Source organism: Protopterus annectens, chromosome 2.part1 (assembly GCF_019279795.1).
Source record: "Protopterus annectens isolate FY-2018-M chromosome 2.part1, PAN1.0, whole genome shotgun sequence".
NCBI classification, from domain to species: domain Eukaryota; kingdom Metazoa; phylum Chordata; order Ceratodontiformes; family Protopteridae; genus Protopterus; species Protopterus annectens.
In genome coordinates this window covers 1869680341-1869700679 of record NC_056729.1, presented here as the reverse complement: position 1 = coordinate 1869700679, position 20339 = coordinate 1869680341, and the positions used below count along the sequence as shown (strand labels likewise).

General features: G+C 39.1%; 1 long non-coding RNA gene across 1 annotated transcript in view; it reads left to right on the top strand.

Moving 5' to 3' along the window:
* Window positions 1-15636, top strand: part of LOC122794806 — a 110139-nt gene extending 94503 nt beyond the window's left edge. The window contains exon 3 of the long non-coding RNA XR_006363707.1: window positions 15501-15636. This is a non-coding gene — a long non-coding RNA (uncharacterized LOC122794806). The remainder of the gene's footprint in view (window positions 1-15500) is intronic.
* Window positions 15637-20339: the final 4703 nt, after the last annotated feature.

Genomic DNA, 20339 nt, shown 5'->3' with positions numbered 1-20339 from the left:
ATAGTACTACATCAGCTAATCAATATAATTCTATTCTAAAATATTATTTCTACATGAAACAAGGTTTAGAAAAAGACATAGGTGGGTTGGGTTTTAAGTAAATTAAATGGTTTTGTCTAGCTGGCTGTTGAAAATCTACAAAAAAGAGTGGTACTTTAATATGAAGATCCATTTACTAGATAAAACTGAAGTCATTGTTTGATAAAGATGGGATTTTTTTTATTAACTTAGTACAGACAGTACTAACATTTTATTAGATCATTTATTCAGGATACCGAGATGTCAGTGTCAGTTAATATCAGTTGTCAGTGGGAGGAGACTTTAATAATGTCATGGATACATGGATTGACAGGCTGCCAGTAGAGACAATTAGATTACCAAATCATGAAGAATGTATTTGGGGGTTGGAAGAATTTGATCTGTTTGATAACTATAGAACATTATATCTTACCACTAGATATTATAAGATTAGAGCTAGTAGATTAGATTTATGGTTGGTTTCTCAATCACGAGATTCATGATTATTGATTTTAGCATGGAAATCTCCCCCCTTCCAGACATCAGGTGGCATAAAACAGTAAAAGGGTTAAAAACAAGGAAATTGGATCTTTTAATTCTTAAATGTAAAAAATAGTACACCAGTTAACTGTTTTTTGGGAAGAGTTTGTCCAGAGGAAGTTAGAATTTTTGCAAACTGGAAATACATTAAAAGAAAACTCAACAAAGAAATGGTAATAAGGATTAAAAAAAAATAATAGTCAATCTAAAAAGTTAATACAGCTGTCTAAGGAATGAGATAAAGAATATAGAATTAACATCTAAACAAAAATGTACAAATACCATTATTTTTCAGGGTGACTAAGCAGAGGACAGTCTTTTGTCTGAACACGTTTAGAAAAGGTAGAATAATAATTTCTTACAAGAAGGTATCCAGAAAGAGGCAAATATATCAGTGGCTAAAGGATTACACTAGTAACGTGTGATGGATTGCACTTTAATTAAATCACAGCTACAGAATATAGCTATCCTCATTTGGAACCTATTACAACATTTCTTAAAGATCTTAGTTTGAATAGTGTTAGCCCGAATGATAGGCAAATGCTACCCATATTAATTTTGTTATATTAACAACTGATAGCATGTCTTCATGAAGACCATACGACTTTGTTGAAGTCATATGTGGATTCATGGGCCAGCTTTCCTTATAGGCAATTTTAAGCCTATCCAATTTCCTTTCAAAGGTGAGAACTAAGCCTCTACCTTGTGTCTGTGAGGTAAATGCCATACCTGTTATGACAACCCCCTGTGAACTGTAATAAACCTCTTTTTGGAAGTTGAAAACCTTATTTTCCAATCTATTCCAGTTTAACTAAAGCTGCATTGTTCCCAGAGCCAAGAAAATATAAGCTACAACCTAACAATTATTGCCCCATTTCTATAATTCAGCTGGAATCAAACATTTATGCAGATATACTATTTCAACATTTAGAACAAAATTACCACTTAAATCACCACCAAGAAACAGCACAATCTCTTAAAGTGCAGGTATGGGGAGGCTGGGCCTAATTAGGCTCTGATTAGATATTCAGGGTCATCCATCACCGTTGTCTGTTATCCAGCTTACTATCTGTGCTTGTTGCAGATGTATGGGGGGGGCTGGGCCTAATTAGGCTCTGATTAGATATTCAGGGTCATCCATCATCGTTGTCTGTTATCCAGCTTACTATCTGTGCTTGTTGCAGATGTATTAGCTGTCTTTTTATCAATGCTCTGAACCCTGTGTGAATCCCAGTTCCAATTTAACATAATTTAGTCTCATCATCATTTACCGATGATTAGTACCACGGTGGTGGTGCTGCGGTAGCGTTGTCGCCTCACAGTAAGACGGTGTCCTGTTTGATTCTAAGCTAGAGCGTCTTCTGCATGTAGACATGCGTGAATGGGCGTACCTTCATTGAAGGTTGTGCGTCAGGGCCGGCAACTTGGCACGTAAAAATCTACTGCAGTCATTAGCGGACCGGAGTTCCGCTGTGGTGATCCCTAACCGGGAAAAGCCGAAAGACACAACAACAACAACATCATTTACCAATGATTCTTTGCTTGGTGAACCTGTCCAGAAATCTCTATTTATATAACGATAAACTCTGTGCAGCACTTCTCCCCAGGGATTCAGGCATAATGAGCTGTGCTAACCTGATGACTACTGGTTTTCACAATGTTTTATGCCTGAGACATTAACGGACAACTGAATACAGTGGTATGAAGAAATCGGTCTTTACTCCAGACAATTGTCTTGCTGGTGAAGCCACATGCAAATACAACAGTCTACAGGACTGGCTAATGCCAGTTAGCCATGTACCATTCCTGTTAAAAGTATTGCTGACCCCTGAATAGCATGGTTGAATGTTTCAGACCATGTACCATTCCTGTTAAAAGTATTGCTGACCCCTGAATAGCATGGTTGAATGTTTCAGAGAATAACAGTACTGCACTCTTTGTACACTTCATATGAAGAACTGGAGTTGTTAGGGGCCCTACAGGTGTGGACTGCAAAAAACATCCATGAGTGTTTGTGTTTGTGGATGTCAGTATGTGTGTGCATGTGTGTGTATGAGAGAAATGTTTGCACAGGCATGTTTGTGGCTGTCTGATGTCTGTGTGAATATGTGAAGAACTTGTGTGTATATGTGTGTGTGTGTGTGTGTGTGTGTGTGTGTGTGTGTGTGTGTGTGTGTGTGTGTGTGTGTGTGTGTGTGTGTGTGTGTGTGTGTGTGTGCATGCACGCACCTGGACATATTTGAAGGGGTTTGTGCAATTGTGTTGCATGAGTTTGCATGGGAAATTCTGGTGCAGTTAAGTCTACCAGCACTGGTGTTTAATTCAGAAACATAATAATGAGCTGCTAATGCACTTTTTCTCTGCACACTATTAATCATGTCTCTGAATTGCCAATTATCACCACTGTATATCAGTGCACCTTTAATCATGTCTCTGAATTGCAGATTATCACCACTGTATATCAGTGCAACTTTAATCCTGTCTCTGACTTGCACTGTATATCACTGCACCTTTATCATGCCTCTGAATTGCAGATTATCACCACTGTATATCAGTGCACCTTTAATCATGTCTCTGAATTGCAGATTATCACCACTGTATATCAGTGCACCTTTAATCATGTCTCTGAATTGCAGATTATCACCACTGTATATCAGTGCAACTTTAATCCTGTCTCTGACTTGCAGATTATCAGTACTGTATATCACTGCACCTTTATCATGTCTCTGAATTGCAGATTATCACCACTGTATATCAGTGCACCTTTAATCCTGTGTCTGACTTGCCGATTATCACCACTGTATTATCATTGCACCTTTATCATGTCTCTGAATTGCAGATTATCACAACTGTACATCAGTGCACCTTTAATCATGTCTCTGAATTGCAGATTATCACCACTGTATATCAGTGCAACTTTAATCCTGTCTCTGATTTGCCGATTATCAGCACTGTATATCACTGCACCTTTATCATGTCTCTGAATTGCAGATTATCACCACTGTATATCAATGCACCTTTAATCCTGTGTCTGACTTGCCGATTATCACCACTGTATTATCATTGCACCTTTATCATGTCTCTGAATTGCAGATTATCACGACTGTACATCAGTGCACCTTTAATCATGTCTCTGAATTGCAGATTATCACCACTGTACATCAGAGCACCTTTAATCATGTCTCTGAATTGCAGATTATCACCACTGTACATCAGTGCACCTTTAATCATGTCTCTGAATTGCAGATTATCACCACTGTATATCAGTGCACCTTTAATCCTGTGTCTGACTTGCCGATTATCACCACTGTATTATCATTGCACCTTTATCATGTCTTTGAATTGCAGATTATCACCACTGTATTATCATTGCACCTTTAATCATGTCTCTGAATTGCAGATTATCACCACTGTATATCAGTGCACCTTTAATCCATTATCACCACTGTATTATCAGTGCACCTTTATCATGTCTCTGAATTGCAGATTATCACGACTGTACATCAGTGCACCTTTAATCATGTCTCTGAATTGCAGATTATCACCACTGTACTATCAGTCAGTACTGTACTGTCCAGTTAGCACTGCAGATGATGCTTTCTGAATGCATGGGCTTGTCTCTTGCCATGTTTTTCTCTGAATATGAGCAGATCCGTTATTCTTCCTTTCAGTCACATCTGTGCCGATAACCTTTTTTAGCCAACTCTTTTCCTTTTATAACAGTATCAGACTGTAATTATTTGGGCGTAGAACTATTAACCAAGAATATTAGAACAGAATGTTAAACCAATCAAAGTAATATGACTTACGGGAAAAGATACCGGCTGAAAGGTGAGTTAGTAATCTCCCAGTCTACATTACTGCTCCCATGGCAGCAATCAGTAGACAATATTTAAGAACAAGAATTAGAAGTCATCTGTTATAGCTGCTCCTTGAAATTGAGATTATGTACCTAAACACAATCAATTGCTCATGCCACTCTGATGACAATCAAAATCTGAGATTCAGGAGGTTCAGAGCATTACTTAGAAAAAGAAAAATCAAAATCACAAATACTAGTCTCGTTAACAAAATGTGTGCAACTATTATTGGATTAGAATTGATGGGAGGTCATTGTTCTCATACATCTGAGGTAGGAGATTGGCATAATGGTTAAGGTGTCTCCTTACAAACACAAGGTGCAGGGTTTGATTTTGGCATGGGGTAATTGGCTAAGCTTAAAATGGCCCACAAGAGCACTTAGCCTAGTACTAACCTATGAAAGATGACACTTATTAGACTGCACATTGGCATAGTGGAAACAATAAAGTTAAATCCTTTGTGTAGATACAAAGCTGGCTGGCTGAAGTCCTTATGCTGTAACACTAGCAGTCAGATACTGTTTCAAACAGATGCCACACGGTGTCACGGTGTCACTCTATACTAAGTTGTTTAGTCAGATTTAGGGTAACAAATGCAATAGCACAGTAATGGTGAGCACCATGTGCATATTAAAATCTGTTTACCAGGGTACATAGGCAGAGGTAGTAGATACACTCGTGGAATTAAAGTTTAAATGAGAAGGGATGTTAGCTCAGGTGTTTTTCTACAAGAGACTTGGAATGCATAATAACCTTATTATGGATAATATGGATTAATGCCATTCCTTCTCCTATTTATACAGTAATATAACTACTATATTCTGATAGCATTCCCTAGCTTGGTCAAAATCCAGGGAATGAAGAAATGACAGACGAGTGTTGGTGATTTGAATAAACTAATGCAGTCCATTTGTGTATTGCAAGGTGCTGTCTAGCCTTCTGACTACATTGCAATAGAACTGGGGGTTAGCATAATGGTTACAATGTTTACCTTACAACCGCAAGGTGCAGTGTTTGATTCTCAAGTTGGATAATTGGCTCTTCTTAAAATGGCCACGAGGGCAGTTAGCTTAGTTCTAGCCTATGGATTATAGAACAGACTGCACAGCTCCTCAGAGCACCAGTACTTGATAGAAAAAAAATGCCATTTCTTAAATTACTTGGTGAGCTTCGTTCTTGCCCCCATATTTTTATCTTTGAATTGCAAAACCCTTTATAGCTTTTTTCTTTACATATTGAAAAGATTTCTCAGAAGACTGGACTCAAAAAATATACTGTTGTTACAAGCAGTGATCTAATTTATAAGAAATATGCCAAGAAAGACTGGAATGATTATTGAAATATTTTTTTTTTTATGTCTCATTTAATCAGATTTAATTCTTATCACTATTTATCCCCTAATGCTCTGGATGACTGAATATTTGTTGCTTTTATATGATGTACTCATAAAACTGTGTTGGTTGTATGTTTATATTTATAACAATAAAGTTTGTTTGTATAATGGTTAAGGTGGGTGGTCTAATGGTTAAGATGTTTGCCTTACAAACACAAGGTGCAGGGTTTGAGTCTCACAAGGGATAATTGGCTAAGCTTAAAATGGCTTGCAAGGACAGTTAGCTTACTACTAGTCTATGAACCTATAAGGTCTTCACCTCACATGCAAAAGGTACAGGGTTTGATCCTGACCACCGACCAATGCTTGTCTGGAGTTTGCATGTTCTCCTCATGTCCAAATAGCACAGTCTTAAGAGCACATAATATAAAAACAACTATGCAGTCAGTCTGAGAATAAAGAGACATACAATTCCTCCAACCTCTGAAAAACATGCTGAGTGTTTATATCTCAAACTCACCTAAGAATGGAGCTATGGACAGCAGTGTAGACTCTAGATGGTGCCCTGTAGGAGGAAGACTTTTACAGACCTACCATTTTGGGCATCAGCTGTGGTGCACAGTATCCTCAAGATAGGAGAACTTGGATCACAGACTGTGCACTGCAGCAGGGCTAGCCACTCAATGGTGTAAAATATGTCTCTAGGTGATCTGGTCATGCTGTCTAAGGCTGCCAAATGGGCATGTGTATTTGCTGGTGATAACTGGGTTGAGCAGCCACTCTGACCTTGTATTTGCTGGTGATAACTGGGTTGAGCAGCCACTCTGACCGACACCACAGACCCATGCTACTGGTGGGGGGCATATGTGCCCCTATTGGCCAGTGTGTATCTGCCGTAAAGCCCAACTTCCTTGGCTCAATAAGCTATTGCCAGCTGATATCCATCAGCCCAGCTTAAGTTACTTGGGATGCCTCTGTTTAGCAAAAGCTAGAAGTAATACCAAGCAGCCTGCCAAACATGAACTAAGAATTACTACACTCAATGTAGGATCGCTGACAGGAGGCTTGGAAGTGAATGACATGATGGTGATGGGAGTTTGCTATAATGGTTAAGGTGTTTGCCTTACAAACACATGGTGCAGGGTTTGATTCTCAGTTGGGGTAATTGGCTAGGCTTAAAATGGCCAACAAGGGCAGTTAGCCTAGTACTAACCTATGAACCTATAACCTATGAACCTGTGAGGAGGCTGGATATCCTGTGTATCCAAGAGACAAGGTGGAAGGGCAGTGCAGTGCAGCAAAGCCACATGGCTTGGAATCCAGAGTCTTCTATGTAGGAGGAGGACAGGCTAGAAATGGTGTGGGAATCATGGTGAGGGTGAAGCGTCAGAAGACAGTGAAGTATGTCATCAGAATTAGTGACAGATTCATGACAGACTCCAGCTTAATGATAGGGCAGTATCTCAGCCTATGCTCCACAGCAGGGTTGTGACAGTGAGGAAAAAAGTTCATTCAGACAGCAGTTGCAGGGCCTACTAAATAAGGCAGGGCAACATGGATTGGTGTTGATAATGGGTGACCTGAATGCATGTATCAGGACAGACAGAACTAGATATGAGGACTGCCTGGGTCCACATGGATGGGGCAATAGGAATAAAGGAGGAGAGGCCATTCTAGACCTCTGTCTGGCAAATGGCTTGATCATAACCAACACAAGACCCAGAAATAGAGACAGTCACAAGAACACGTGCAAAAGTGGCCAACATGCAAATCAGGAAGACTTCCTTCTAGTAAGGAAAGGACACTGGGGTAGAATCAGCGATTGTAAAGTTACCAGCCATGAAACAGTCAGCCCACAGCATAAGCCACTGGTTGCCCAAAATCAGCTGCAAGCAGTGGTCAGAGAAGGCTCTAAGGTCAACAGAGATCATTCTGAAGACCTGGAAGTTGACTAGAGAGAAAGCATAACAGTTCAAGGAATTACTCAGGGCAGCACCTCAAGAACAAGAGCAAATAGGTAGAATTGAAGAAGAATGGCAGTGCCACAAAACAGAATGTGTAATGTCTACAGAATTGATATGTGGCCGAGCCAGGTATGGAAATATGGTACATAATGAAAGCTGCTGGTGGAATGCAGAAGTCCAAGAAGTCACCAAAAAAAAAAAAGGAGTGCAGGAAAAAAATGGGAGATAAAAAAGATAGACCAAGCTAGGATAGAATATTGGTTGGCTAATAAAGAGAATAAGAGGTGAGTTGCAATAGCAAAGAACAAGGCATCACAGTCACTCTACCAACTTCTGGGAAGTGACACATTGAATGGCACAAAGAAACTCTATTAGATTGCAAGGCAAAGACAGAAGGATAAAGAAGACAGTCAGACTCTTCATGAGGATGTCACCATCTGCTCACCAGTCCATATGACATCAGAGGCAGATGAAGAGAGTACTTCCAAGAACTTCTGAATGAAGAAACCCCACAGAAAATGTACTGTCCTAGACACAGCCTACAGTGAGAGAAGAGGAGGAGCCCACCATAGAAGTAAGAACAGCACTAAGGAAAATGAAGTCAGGGAAAGGACCAGACTCAGACGATGTTACAGCAGAGATGATGAAGATGTTGGGTGAGATGGGGAGAAATAGCTCCAGTAGCAGTGTGGAGAGAAAGATGTATCCCAGATTACTGGGAAATAAGCATACTAGTGCCAGTGTTCAAGAGCAAATGGGATATTCATAACCATGGACAGTACAGAGGCATCAAACTCCTATCACACAGTATGAAAGTTGTGGAGAGGGTGACTGATAAATGAATACACAGAGTAATAGAAAGTAAGGTGGAAAACAAGCAGTTCAGATTGAGATTAAGATACAGCACAACCAACCTGATGTTTGGAGTGAGACAGATACTTGAGAAGAAGTTAGAAATGAGGAAAGAGTCAAACTGGGCATTCCTGGACTTGGAGGAAGCATATGACAGGGTGTAAAAGTCCCAACTCTGGGCAGTAATCAAGGAGCTTCAATCCTCACCACTGCCACCAGTGAGGGACATTCAGTTGGAACAAAAATAGATACACCCAGTATTTCCAGATGCATCTCTATGCACCAAGCATAATTTCCTTTAACAGCACACAGGGAATGCACTCTCCAGTCCTGGGGCTTGACTCTCTCTGTATCTTCAGGCCCCAAACAAGACTCCATATTGACCATTTTGGAGCTCTGTGCCCTGTTCCAAGTAGCTAACACATATATACTTTGATATTTGATTTTCACACTCACACACACACACACACACACACACACACACGCACGCACATGCACACACGCACGCACACACACACACACACACACACACACACACACACACACACACACACACACACACACACTCACACACAAACCTGGGAAAGGCTGGCACAGATTTACCAGCTGTGCCCCCTCTTCCCAAACTATAAGATAGTTATGCTGCCACCCATCAGCTACTCTAAGGCTCTTACAAGGGTAGCCAACTATACTGAGTAAAATTAATACTAATACAAATGGTAGAATTTGACCAATGCAGAAAGGCTTTCAGGAGCAGCCACAGTGTCACTAAAATAAGTATAAGCACTCTTAAGAGTTAAGATTTTCTATAAAAGACCAACCACAATAAAAGTTAAAGAAATATTTAATAATAAATAATGAAATAGAAAACATGAGAGTACTGAATATCTGTTTATAATAAATACCATAGTTCAGTCGCAGGAGATATACAAAATAACACAGATGGATAGATTCACACAGATGCAGTAAAACAATACTTAACTAATCTCACTATATTTTCCTGACTGATTAAATAATTAAAGTTCCCTAGTTAAGTTACTTACTACAACAAGGCAAGGTGATGTGTGTTCTGTGTGTGAGAGGACTATTCTAGTCAGGTTCCAAAAAAGAGTGCTGCGAGAGTTCTGCCATATCTCTCACTAATATCTAAAAATCATTTTAGTCCTGGTTATGGGATGACATCACCTCTGGACTACACAATTCTAACTTCCTGTGTCCTGTCTATGAACCAGTGGGCTATACAATACACACCCAGAGCTTTGCTAAGATCTGTTGCAGCATCTGGAAGCTATAAACCAATTTCAAAAACATCCATCCTTCCAGGGTAGCAATTAATTTACCACTTAGGACAACACAGTAGGATTCCTAGTTCTGGTTTTAAGTTCATAGGCTCATTGATATTTACTAGCCTAATGACCAGAAGGACATTTTTAAAGCTAGCCATGCATCCCAAATCTCTGACAAGTTCTGATAGCCTTGATAAGTGTAAGCAGGGGTTTGGGAAATGAAACATTTACAAGCAGTGGCCTGGGAGAGGAACCATTTACAGGTTGTCTGGGTCCATTTGAGACACAGGTGCCAAACCATGGATGAAATTCCTGTTCCCCATCCAATTGTCCAAGTTGCACTTGAATTGGGTTAGGAAGGAACTCTGCTTCACATGGATGGGGAGCCTGTTCCATAGACGAGGTAGTGTCCGAGATATATACCTCTCTCTCCAGCACATCCTATTTATATAACAGGCAAAGTTTAAGTGTTTCCAACAGGTAATTCTGGTGTTGTTTGTTTTGTGGGTATGCATGAGGTCTGTCAGACTTGGGTCTGACAATGTCCTGTATGCCAGACATAGATCTCCACTCAAAAACATGTAAGAGACAGAATACAGAGATAGGACCGTGAGGCAATCTGCATAGGATATTTTACTTCCACCATGTATTCTTTTAGTGAGGAACCTCTGTGGACATTCCAGTTGTTGGATATGCCTGGTTAGGTACATACCAAAGGGGGCATTGTACTCAATGACAGATCTGATGAATGCTGAATACAGTGGCACAATGACTTCCTTTTACTTAGATGCCATACCTTTGTTTATAAGTTGCCCAGCATAGAATGATTTCCTCACTACTGTAGGCACGTGATGGTCAAATGCTAGATTACTATCTATGTGTGTCCCTAGGTCCATGACTACTGGGTCAGCTCTAAGGGGTGTGTTGTCAATATGATAGTTACCAGGGTGGATGACTTCCTAAAGGATACTATTATGCATTTCCTGGCATTTAGCTTTAGTCCATGGCTCTGACACCAATTGTTTGTCTTTGTCAGCTCCTTCTGGAGAACATTTGTGTCAGCGTGGGATTCAATGACAGCTGCTAATTTGCAATAATCTGAAATGAAAATTTAGTCAGCCAGAGACCACTGACATTGGCCTTGACTTCAGAGAAGTAAATCCCAAAAAGGGGCAGTTCAAGAATTGATCCCTGAGGGACTCCACTTGTGACTGGCCTCTTTTTACAGGTGGATTCCTCAATTCTAACTTCATGGGTCCTGTTTGTGAACCAGTTGGCTATCCACCAGGTAACATATGAGTTTGTACCTAACCTCTTGAGTTTGTCAACAATGCCTGAGTGGGATATTGTGTCAAATGCCTTGGCCAGGTTAAGGTAGACAGTGTGAACCATATTCCCCTCATCCATTGCTTTGGTTACCTTCTGAAAGAAGCCAATTAGGTTGAGTAGACATGATCTGCCCTTGATGAAACCAAACTGGGTTGGGTCCAGTGTCTGGAGGTTTACTATATCTCTATTGATCATTTCCATGATAATTCTTTCCATGGCTATAAATATAAGACTAGTGAGACTTATGGGTCTGTAATTTCCAGGGTTTGTAGATGGTCCACTTTGTGCAGAGGGATGACTGTTGCTGTTCTACATTCATGAGGCACAAAGCCTGTTTTGGGGGTACAGTTAAATAGTAATTCCAGAGGCCCTGACAGATCATGTTTCATGCTCTTTAGAAGACACTCTGGGAAATTGTCTGGGCCCATTTATGTAGTGATCTAGGTCTTAGAGAGAGCATCAAGGATCTGTTCCCTATTGATTGTAGAGGGAGTTATATTTGATGGTATTTCCTGAGAGAAGGTTGAAGGGGAGAGAGGGGTAAAGTTGGAGCTGAATTTATCAGCCAGGAGGTTTGCTATATCTTCTGGCTCAGTATAGATGGCTCCATTTACAATGAGCTCTGCACACAATTGTGTATTACCTTTAAGGTTGTGGACATAGCTAAATAATGCTTTGTGGTTGTCCTTGGCTTGGGAAGCCAAAGTTACCTCAAACTTGGCTTTGGAAGACTTTATCTGTTCTCTGAGTTTGTTTAATTTGTTGAGAGTGATTTTATCCTGCTGGGTGCTGCACCTCCTATTTTTTGCCATGATTTTCTTCCTTCTGTTATGCAGCCTATTGATTTTGTTATTCCACCAGGGTGGCTTGTTTTTTGATTTACTTCTGTACTTATTCCTGGTAGGTACAGTTGCCTTTATGCAGCTATTAATATGCTTGTACAGGTTTTCTGTGAACAGTTTTGCATAGGCAGCAGTGTTCTCATGGTTTACTGGGGCTTGAAATTTTGTCAGGTTATCATTTACTAGCAGGACGTTAGCCTTAGTGTAGTCCCTGAATATTCCAGATTTAGCTGTAGGGTCCAGGTTTTATTTTTACTTCAAATGAAACCATTTTGTGGTCTGACCTTGCCAGTCACTTTTGTCTCTGGCTGCGATCAGATCTGTAAGATAAAATCTTTATGGCCTAAACCAACCCATTTAATTTCCACCTATTTTTCTTAAGGTTAGCTGGGGGTGCTTAACCCCTTCCCTTCCAGTATTCTCTGTTAAAACATATACATTTAATCAGTTACAATAATACGGTCTGACATACATGTATATTTCTTTTCTGTCCAGCAGGCCCACTGTTGATGCATTTTTAACACAAACAGCTCTACAGAAACATTTTTAATGCAAGCATCTGTACAAATCAGTGTGATATATAAATGACATATAATTCTTTACAAAACTCCAGCTAGCTATGCTGGCATATATTACACATGCACTGCCCAACTCTCTCTGGCACAGGTGGTACTATCTCATACCATCACACAAGATTCCAAGAAAGCTGAGTTGGGCAGTCTTATGGTGGTTTGAAGTCTCAGAAACATTGGTAGAATTTGTGAAAGCTATGTACAATGACTCAATGATTCAAGTACAAACAGGGTTCAGTCATACAGGGGGGTTCCCAGTGGGACTGGGTGTGCATCAGGGTTCATCTCTGAGCCCACTGCTATTCATACTGGTGATGGACAACATTAGCAAACAGGTCGGAGTGGACAGATCAACAAAGCTGCTGTATGCTGATGATGTTGCATAACAGGCAGACTTCGAGCAAGAACTTCAGCAAAGGGTAGGGGAATGGAATGCAAAATTGAAGGCAAATGGGATGAAACTGAGTACAGATAACACAGTGATAAGACAGTTGCAATGTCAGCAAATTGGGGACACAGAAAAAGCTGAAAATTGAGATAGAGGAGAACATAGTGGAACAGGTTAACAGCTTCAAGTATTTGGGAGGGGTGGTTGAGGAAAAGGGAAGTGTGTGAGAGCTAGAATCAGAGGGGTTGCATCCAACTGGCACAGAATTTTGGGGGTAATGTGACAGAAGAATGTCAAAGAAGCTGAAATGTCAAGTGTACAAAACAGTGATGCAGCCAGTACAACTGTATGGTACAGAAACCTGGTCAGTCAAAGCAGAGCAACTGAGGAAGCTAGAGACGATGGAGATGAGGTGCCTGAGATGGGTGATAGGATGCACACTGTCGGACAGACAAAGACATGAGGACATAAGAGCAGAAGACAAAGTAGCTCCAATTGCAGAAACGGTCGAGGAGAACAGATTATGGTCCTTCAGGCACATGTGCAGGAAATAAAACACAATCTAGAGAAGAAAGTTTGGGACAGACAGAAAGGGGGCAAGAGGAAATGAGGGCATCAAGCAAAGAGGTGGATGGACAGTATGAGAGAAGACCTGAAACAGTCAAGTGTGAGGTAGGAGGGTGGCATTGAATAGGGAGAAATGGTGACAAGTGACACGACACCCAGACCCCATGCAGAAAATGGGAAAAAGGGTGATGATGATGATGAAGATGATGATTTGCTTGTTTAAAAAGCCCACTGCATGATTAATGTAAATATAAATGTATTTGAAAAAGATCAATGTAATGTAAGACATGCACCTTATATAAGATATGCAATATAAATATATTTTCACTAGACAGAGAGAGATGTGGTATATGGGGGTCTAGCTTTAAGTATGGTAATGGCATGGACAGAGACTCGCTCATCAGGTAGTGTGCATTTCCTCCAGAAAGAAAGTTTAAGGAAACATCACATGGGGGTTGATATTCATCCACACTATGTGGTGTAAAGAGCAATCTGACAAAACACTCAGATGCTATACCTCATTGTCAGATACAGACACACATATGATGGTCTGGCAGCTGATGTTGATGGAGAGCTGTCAGCCCATGTTAATGAAGTTCATCCCCTTCGAGCCCAGCAGGGCCTTGATATGACAAGACTGCAGTGTACTGTATGTAGCACCAATGTGCTACCCTGTGGACTACCAATGCAGAAGCCCTGGGGGTTACAGGGGAACACTACATGCCCTTCTATTTGCTACAACATACAATTTAGGACTGTGTCCAGTATGCTGAATGTACATGATGGAATATTCACACAAAATTTCAGTAGATCCCCTAAAATTTTTTATAACCATGATGCAGAAGGCTATGGAATTCATCATATCTAGTTTAACTCGATATGCACACTGTCCTGTGGATATCAGTTCTACCTAGTATGCATGATACAAAGTGATTCTGTGCTACTAAAACGCAGAAGTTTCTATAGTATATCTTTGCAAATAAAAGCATCTCATAGGTTAGGGTTATCAGTCTCTGTCATGTGTTTAGTGTCCATATGCGCTGTGGCTTGAATGAACAGCAGTCAATGGGACACAGCTCATCCGAACAGGATAGGTGGGCTGCAGCCCAATCAACTTTTTATAGGATAAAGATGACAATAGAAAATACTCCCTTGAAAACCCAAGAGGACATAGAGGAAAACATAGACTTAAGGCTCATTTCTGAAATATTGGAGAAAACATTTTTATGACTTTTGTTTGTCATGCATAGTTAAAAGTAACCAGTATGTGCTTATTACAGCATCAAGATTCTGATGTCATCTAACTTTTCTGATGTCATCTAACTTATATATTACTGAACTGAAAAATAGCATATAGCTATACGTTTCAAAAAATAAAAAAACGAAAGAGTGAAAGAAAGAAAACTCAATTCTGAAAAAAATTATTTAATGAACTTTGAGGCTGAGTTGTCTTTTATATAGTGAGAATGTGGTTAGGTCAGGACTTACATTTACTTTCTGTTTCAAACAGTAAGAGAATAAGACTAGTGTTGTATTTCTTTCACCTCATACTGCTAGGAATTAAATAACCTTTTACTGGTGAAGCCATGACCAAGAACCATGACTTGCATTTTGCTTTGTCTTATTGACCTGAACAGTATATTAGAGTCACCTATTACAACAAACTTTTATAAGACCTAAGAACGTTACCAAATAATAAAGAACAGTCAACATAATTCAAATTTCTGTTAACTCTGATAGGTAGAAAAGTTTCTTGTATATACTTACAAAAATTGATGTTCATTCATGTTACAGGCCATGATTGCAGTAATTCTCTTTCCTTTCCATTACATTCTGCCTTCCATGTTGACTACTGAGTGGTAACGGAATTTGAATATTTTGCCATTGTAGATTAACTGAACAATCTTACACTGCTACAAAAACATGCAGTTCATCTCTTTTTATTCCAGAGTGTATACAGCCAGAGTACCATAGCACAAATTTTTATGGGTATGACTACCAGGTTGTAAGCTTTCCAAACAGCGATTCCTGCAGGGCGGCTTGTAGTACTGATCCGTACTGTCATTTCTATACATATGACCTTCAAGGCAAGTAAGTGTACCAGTATAACTTATTTGTGTATTTATTAATGTTTCTTCAATTTTGTTAATTATTTCATTAAGTAGATCATGTTTTTATTTATGGTGCACATTTGTATTGCTGTTTTTTTCAGTGCACCTTTAGAATATTTATTTTAATAAACTGCATTTTTCTTGTTTCCTTGCATTTGGTGTATAATAGTCAAGCATTTAAAAATTGCAATCAATAAAATATGAAAAATATAAAAACAAATTAACACAACCACATTTTGCAGGTTCAACACAAATATATTTTGCATTCATGATAAACAGCACTAAAAGTTTGAGGCTTTTATTCCAGCTTCTCATCAAATGGAGTCAGTAGGGTTGTAAGATAAACCACACATGCATACGCATGCAAGATTTTCCTACCAATAAATATATTATACCAGTAAAATTATTTTCTTTGTGTGATAGAATAATGAAGGCAATTCATCTGCAGCTAATGAAAGCATGCAGGATATTGAGGCTAATCAAAAGCAGTTTAGCAGAACAAATATATGGGTCTATATTAGTTCTGCAAAACCCTTTTCAGTGAATGGCTCTTTGCCGTAAGCTAAGTGTTGAAATCTTACTCTGTTGAACATCCATTTCAGTGAATTTTTTCCTAGAGAAAAAAACACTTAGCCATCATTGGGAATTTGCCCTTTTCCCCACTGTAGTGCGATCTCAGAGTTGTATATTTTGTTCGGGATGTATGGGGGGGCTAGGTGGGGGGTGTGAAGCCACCACTTTGGAAAGTTTTAAATTTTTTGAGGTTTTAGGTTAGCCAAGCATTGATTTTCCCGTAGGAAAATATTCACTGAAATGGCCATTCAACAGAGTTAGATTTTGGCAGTTAGCATTCAGCAAAGAGACGTTTGCTGAAAAGGGTTTTTGTGGATTTAATGTAGACACATATGTACCTATGAACTTTTAAACATAAATGAGGAATCAGTTTCATCAAAGCTCAGTGACACCAAAACTAGCTAAGTGTGACTATGTAATGCATGCAGCCCATTGCATATATAAGTGGTGGGTAGAGACCACACAGTGTAGTCATGTAGTTATAATGTTTAAGTAAGTGGGTTGCAGGGAGGTGCAGAGAGTACAGAAGGTGTATCCTCCTGCATTAAGAAAGGTTGTGAGTTGTACACTTTTACTTTGTTTCTGTTTTAGTGTTTGTCCAAAAACCTGGCTTGCTTTTGGTGTTGGGTGTGCTTTTTGTAATTTGGCATCTGTGGCTCCTGTTCATTGAAGCAGTTTTGAAGAATTTTATTGTTAGTGGTTATCATAGTTTGCATACTTCTGTTTCAGTAAATAGTCAAAAGTTTTAGTGTTGAATTCATTGGTTTCTTTTTTTTTCTGGTTTCTATTTTATGTTATAAATCTTTATTCACAAGTGACCCATATGTCTTAACTGTCCAAATTTTTGCAGACTGCCCAGATTTATGCCTGATATTGTTGGTCTGTTCCTCATAAAATTTGGGTTTTCTGGCAAATTATTGAGGATGGAAGTCACTGAATAATGACAGAAATTTGAGTTTCAAACTTCATGTCTTTCAGAAAATGCATGTTAATGCAAAACGTTTTATCCTATCATCTTTCTGAGTTAATAACAGCAATATCTAAAATTTGTCCCTATTTCTGAGCCTTTGTTTACCCAATATTTTTGGCTTTGTCCAGATTTCTGGGACTAACAGATTGAGAGGTATGGTGTCCTCATTTAACACATACGGTATCAAGTGTCAAACACTGCATAAATGATACACACACACGCATGTATTTGTATGTATATATATATATATATATATATATATATATATATATATATATATATATATATATATAGATAGATATAGATATGGGTATACTTTGTTTCATTGAATCTCATTTCACTGAATTTCATTTCACCCCGACCACTTCACCGAAAACACAAATTACTGAAAACGCATTTGACTGAATCTCATTTCACTGAACCGCAGTTAGCATATATGGCACTGTGTAGAGTACTGTAAGGCAAGTAAAAGGTATATGCCCTTGTCCCCACTGTAGTGTGATCCTGGAGTTAGTATATATAGTTGGGGGGTGGGGGGCACAGCTCCCCACATTGGGGTGTGTGGGGGTGTAGCCCCCTACTTTGTTTGTTTTATATTGAATTTTACCTAAAACATCAAAACAATACATTTTAAACAATAGACATGCATAGTTGCAACACCAGTGACTAACTCTCTCTATAAGACAATATGTACTCAAAATAAGTGGGGGACTACACCTCCCCCACCCCACAAAACCCCCTAACTATATATACTAACTCCAGGATCACACTCACTACAGTGGGGAAAAGGGCATATACCTTTTACTTGCCTTACAGTATTCTACACAGTGCCATATACACTAAGTTTAATTCAATGAAATGAGATTAAGTGAAATGAGTTTTCAGTAATTTGAGTTTTCAGCGAAGTGGTCGGGGTGAAATGAAATTCATTGTGAAATAAAGTAGACCCATCTATATATATATATATATATATATATATATATATATATATATATATATATATATATATATATATATATATATATGTATATGGGTCTAGGACACATGCTCGACTAGCATTTGTCCAAATCAGAAAACATCGAACACACATACACGAAAGCGCTTAACATCAAAAAGCGCTTCTGTGTATGTGTAGTTAAAAATAAATAAATAAATCTACATTTCTGCAGGGGGGCTTCGCCCCCTGTGCCCCCCCCCCCAACTTTAATATTCTCACTCTAAGATCGCACTACAGTGGAGAAAAGGGAATTTTCCCTTACAAAAATACATATACAGACGCGTTTGTCGATGTTAAGCGCTTTCGTGTATGTGTATTCGGTGTTTTGTGATTCGGACATATGCTAGTCGAGCATTTGTTCTGATCCCATAGATATATATATAAAGCTCATTTCACTGAAAGTCAGTTGCCTGTGGGTCTACTTCAGTTCACTGAAAGCTCATTTCACTGAAAGTCAGTTGCCTGTACACAATTCACTGAAAGCTCATTTCACTGTAAACTCAATTGACTGCAACTTATTTTGTTGAAAGTTATATAAGGCCTTTTACCCACTGTAGAGCGATCCTGGAGTTAATATATAAAGTAAGGGGGGGTGTGGGGGCACAGCCCCCCACATAGTTTTTTTATATATTGTCTTCTGGAAAGAGTTATTCATTGGACTTCTAAGTATCCATATCTATGGTTTTCAACATTTAAAATAGGTGGGGGGCTGTACCCCCCACACCCCCCTTTACTTTATATACTAACTCCAGGATCGCTACACTGGGTAAAAGGCCATATATAACTTTCAACCAAATGAGCTTCAGCCAAATAAGTTTTCAGTGAAATGAGCTTTCATGAATTGTGCACAGGCAACTGAGCTTCAGTGAAACGAGCTTTCAGTGAAATGAAGTAGACCCATATATGTATATATATATATATATATATCCTCCTACCCCAGACACAGTCGGTCTCCCTGGTGGATTCTCCAAGCTCTTGTGGACTTTGGGTATGATAACATTTTTTTTTTTTTGCATCTTTGGGGTACTTTAAATGTAACTTTCTAACATCAGAAGAGGGGAAAAAGACAATCTTTCTCCTCTCTATAATAGTTCCAGCAGAAGGGAATTTTCTTCAGCGTTTTGGCCAAACCCCTTTGCAAACAGGGAGATGATTGCTTACAAAAATTGTTCCAATTAGGAACTAAGTTTATTATTAATTTTAGGACGTTGCATTCAAGTGGTTTGAATCAAGAAGTAAATTTCAATATCTGATATATTTTTTAAATCACATGCATTGTTGTTTTTGTATTCCAAGTATATGATAAGTATTTCATTTTGGGTAGGTGTTTGTCACTTTATGGTGAGTTTTTTATGTAATCAGTTGTATTAATTCATATTTATTGGGGTCAAGTTGTGTATAAAAGAAACTGCAAAATGGTGTGTAATTATTCCCTTGAAGGCATTAGCCGAGGTACCAGGAAGGAAGCACCAGTAAAGATTTGCAGCTTGGGCTTTGGCTTCATTTTGTTTGCTTTGTACCATGTGTAAGACCCATCTGTATTCTTTTTCTTGCATTTTCCTGACTACCAGGTAGTTCTACCTCCAGGGTTTTGTATTTCTGTGTTAACTCCACAGTTATATTAAATCTCTGTCTGAGATATTTCACTTCTCCTACACATATCTTCATTTTTTGTCCCTGTAGCTGCCTCCTCACTCTCTGTTTCCCCTTATTTTTGAGATTCCCTTCATCCCACTTCTTGAATTCCGTTTCCTTTACTATCACTTCATTCATGTCCTTTAGTCAGCTTTCAGGTCTCCTTCCTCCCCACTCTCTTTTGTTTGACCTCCTTCTTTTCTGTTTCTAGCTAGTGAATGATGTCACATGTAGCGTGTGTGCATACATACTTACGCACATACATACATACAGATGTGTGGGAGCCCCCAGCCCCCCATTCATATTCATTCTCATTCTTGCCTTGTTCACTCTTTTCCCCTCTTTTCCCCTTACCTTTATTGATCCAGTCCTCTATGTCTTTTTGCATTTGTTGTTGCCTTTTGACCCTGGATGGGGATTATTTGTTTTATTTTGCATTGTAGGTGGAGGATTATTAGTATCACCCTTGATGCGTTAATTTGCCCAAGTAATATATAAGCCT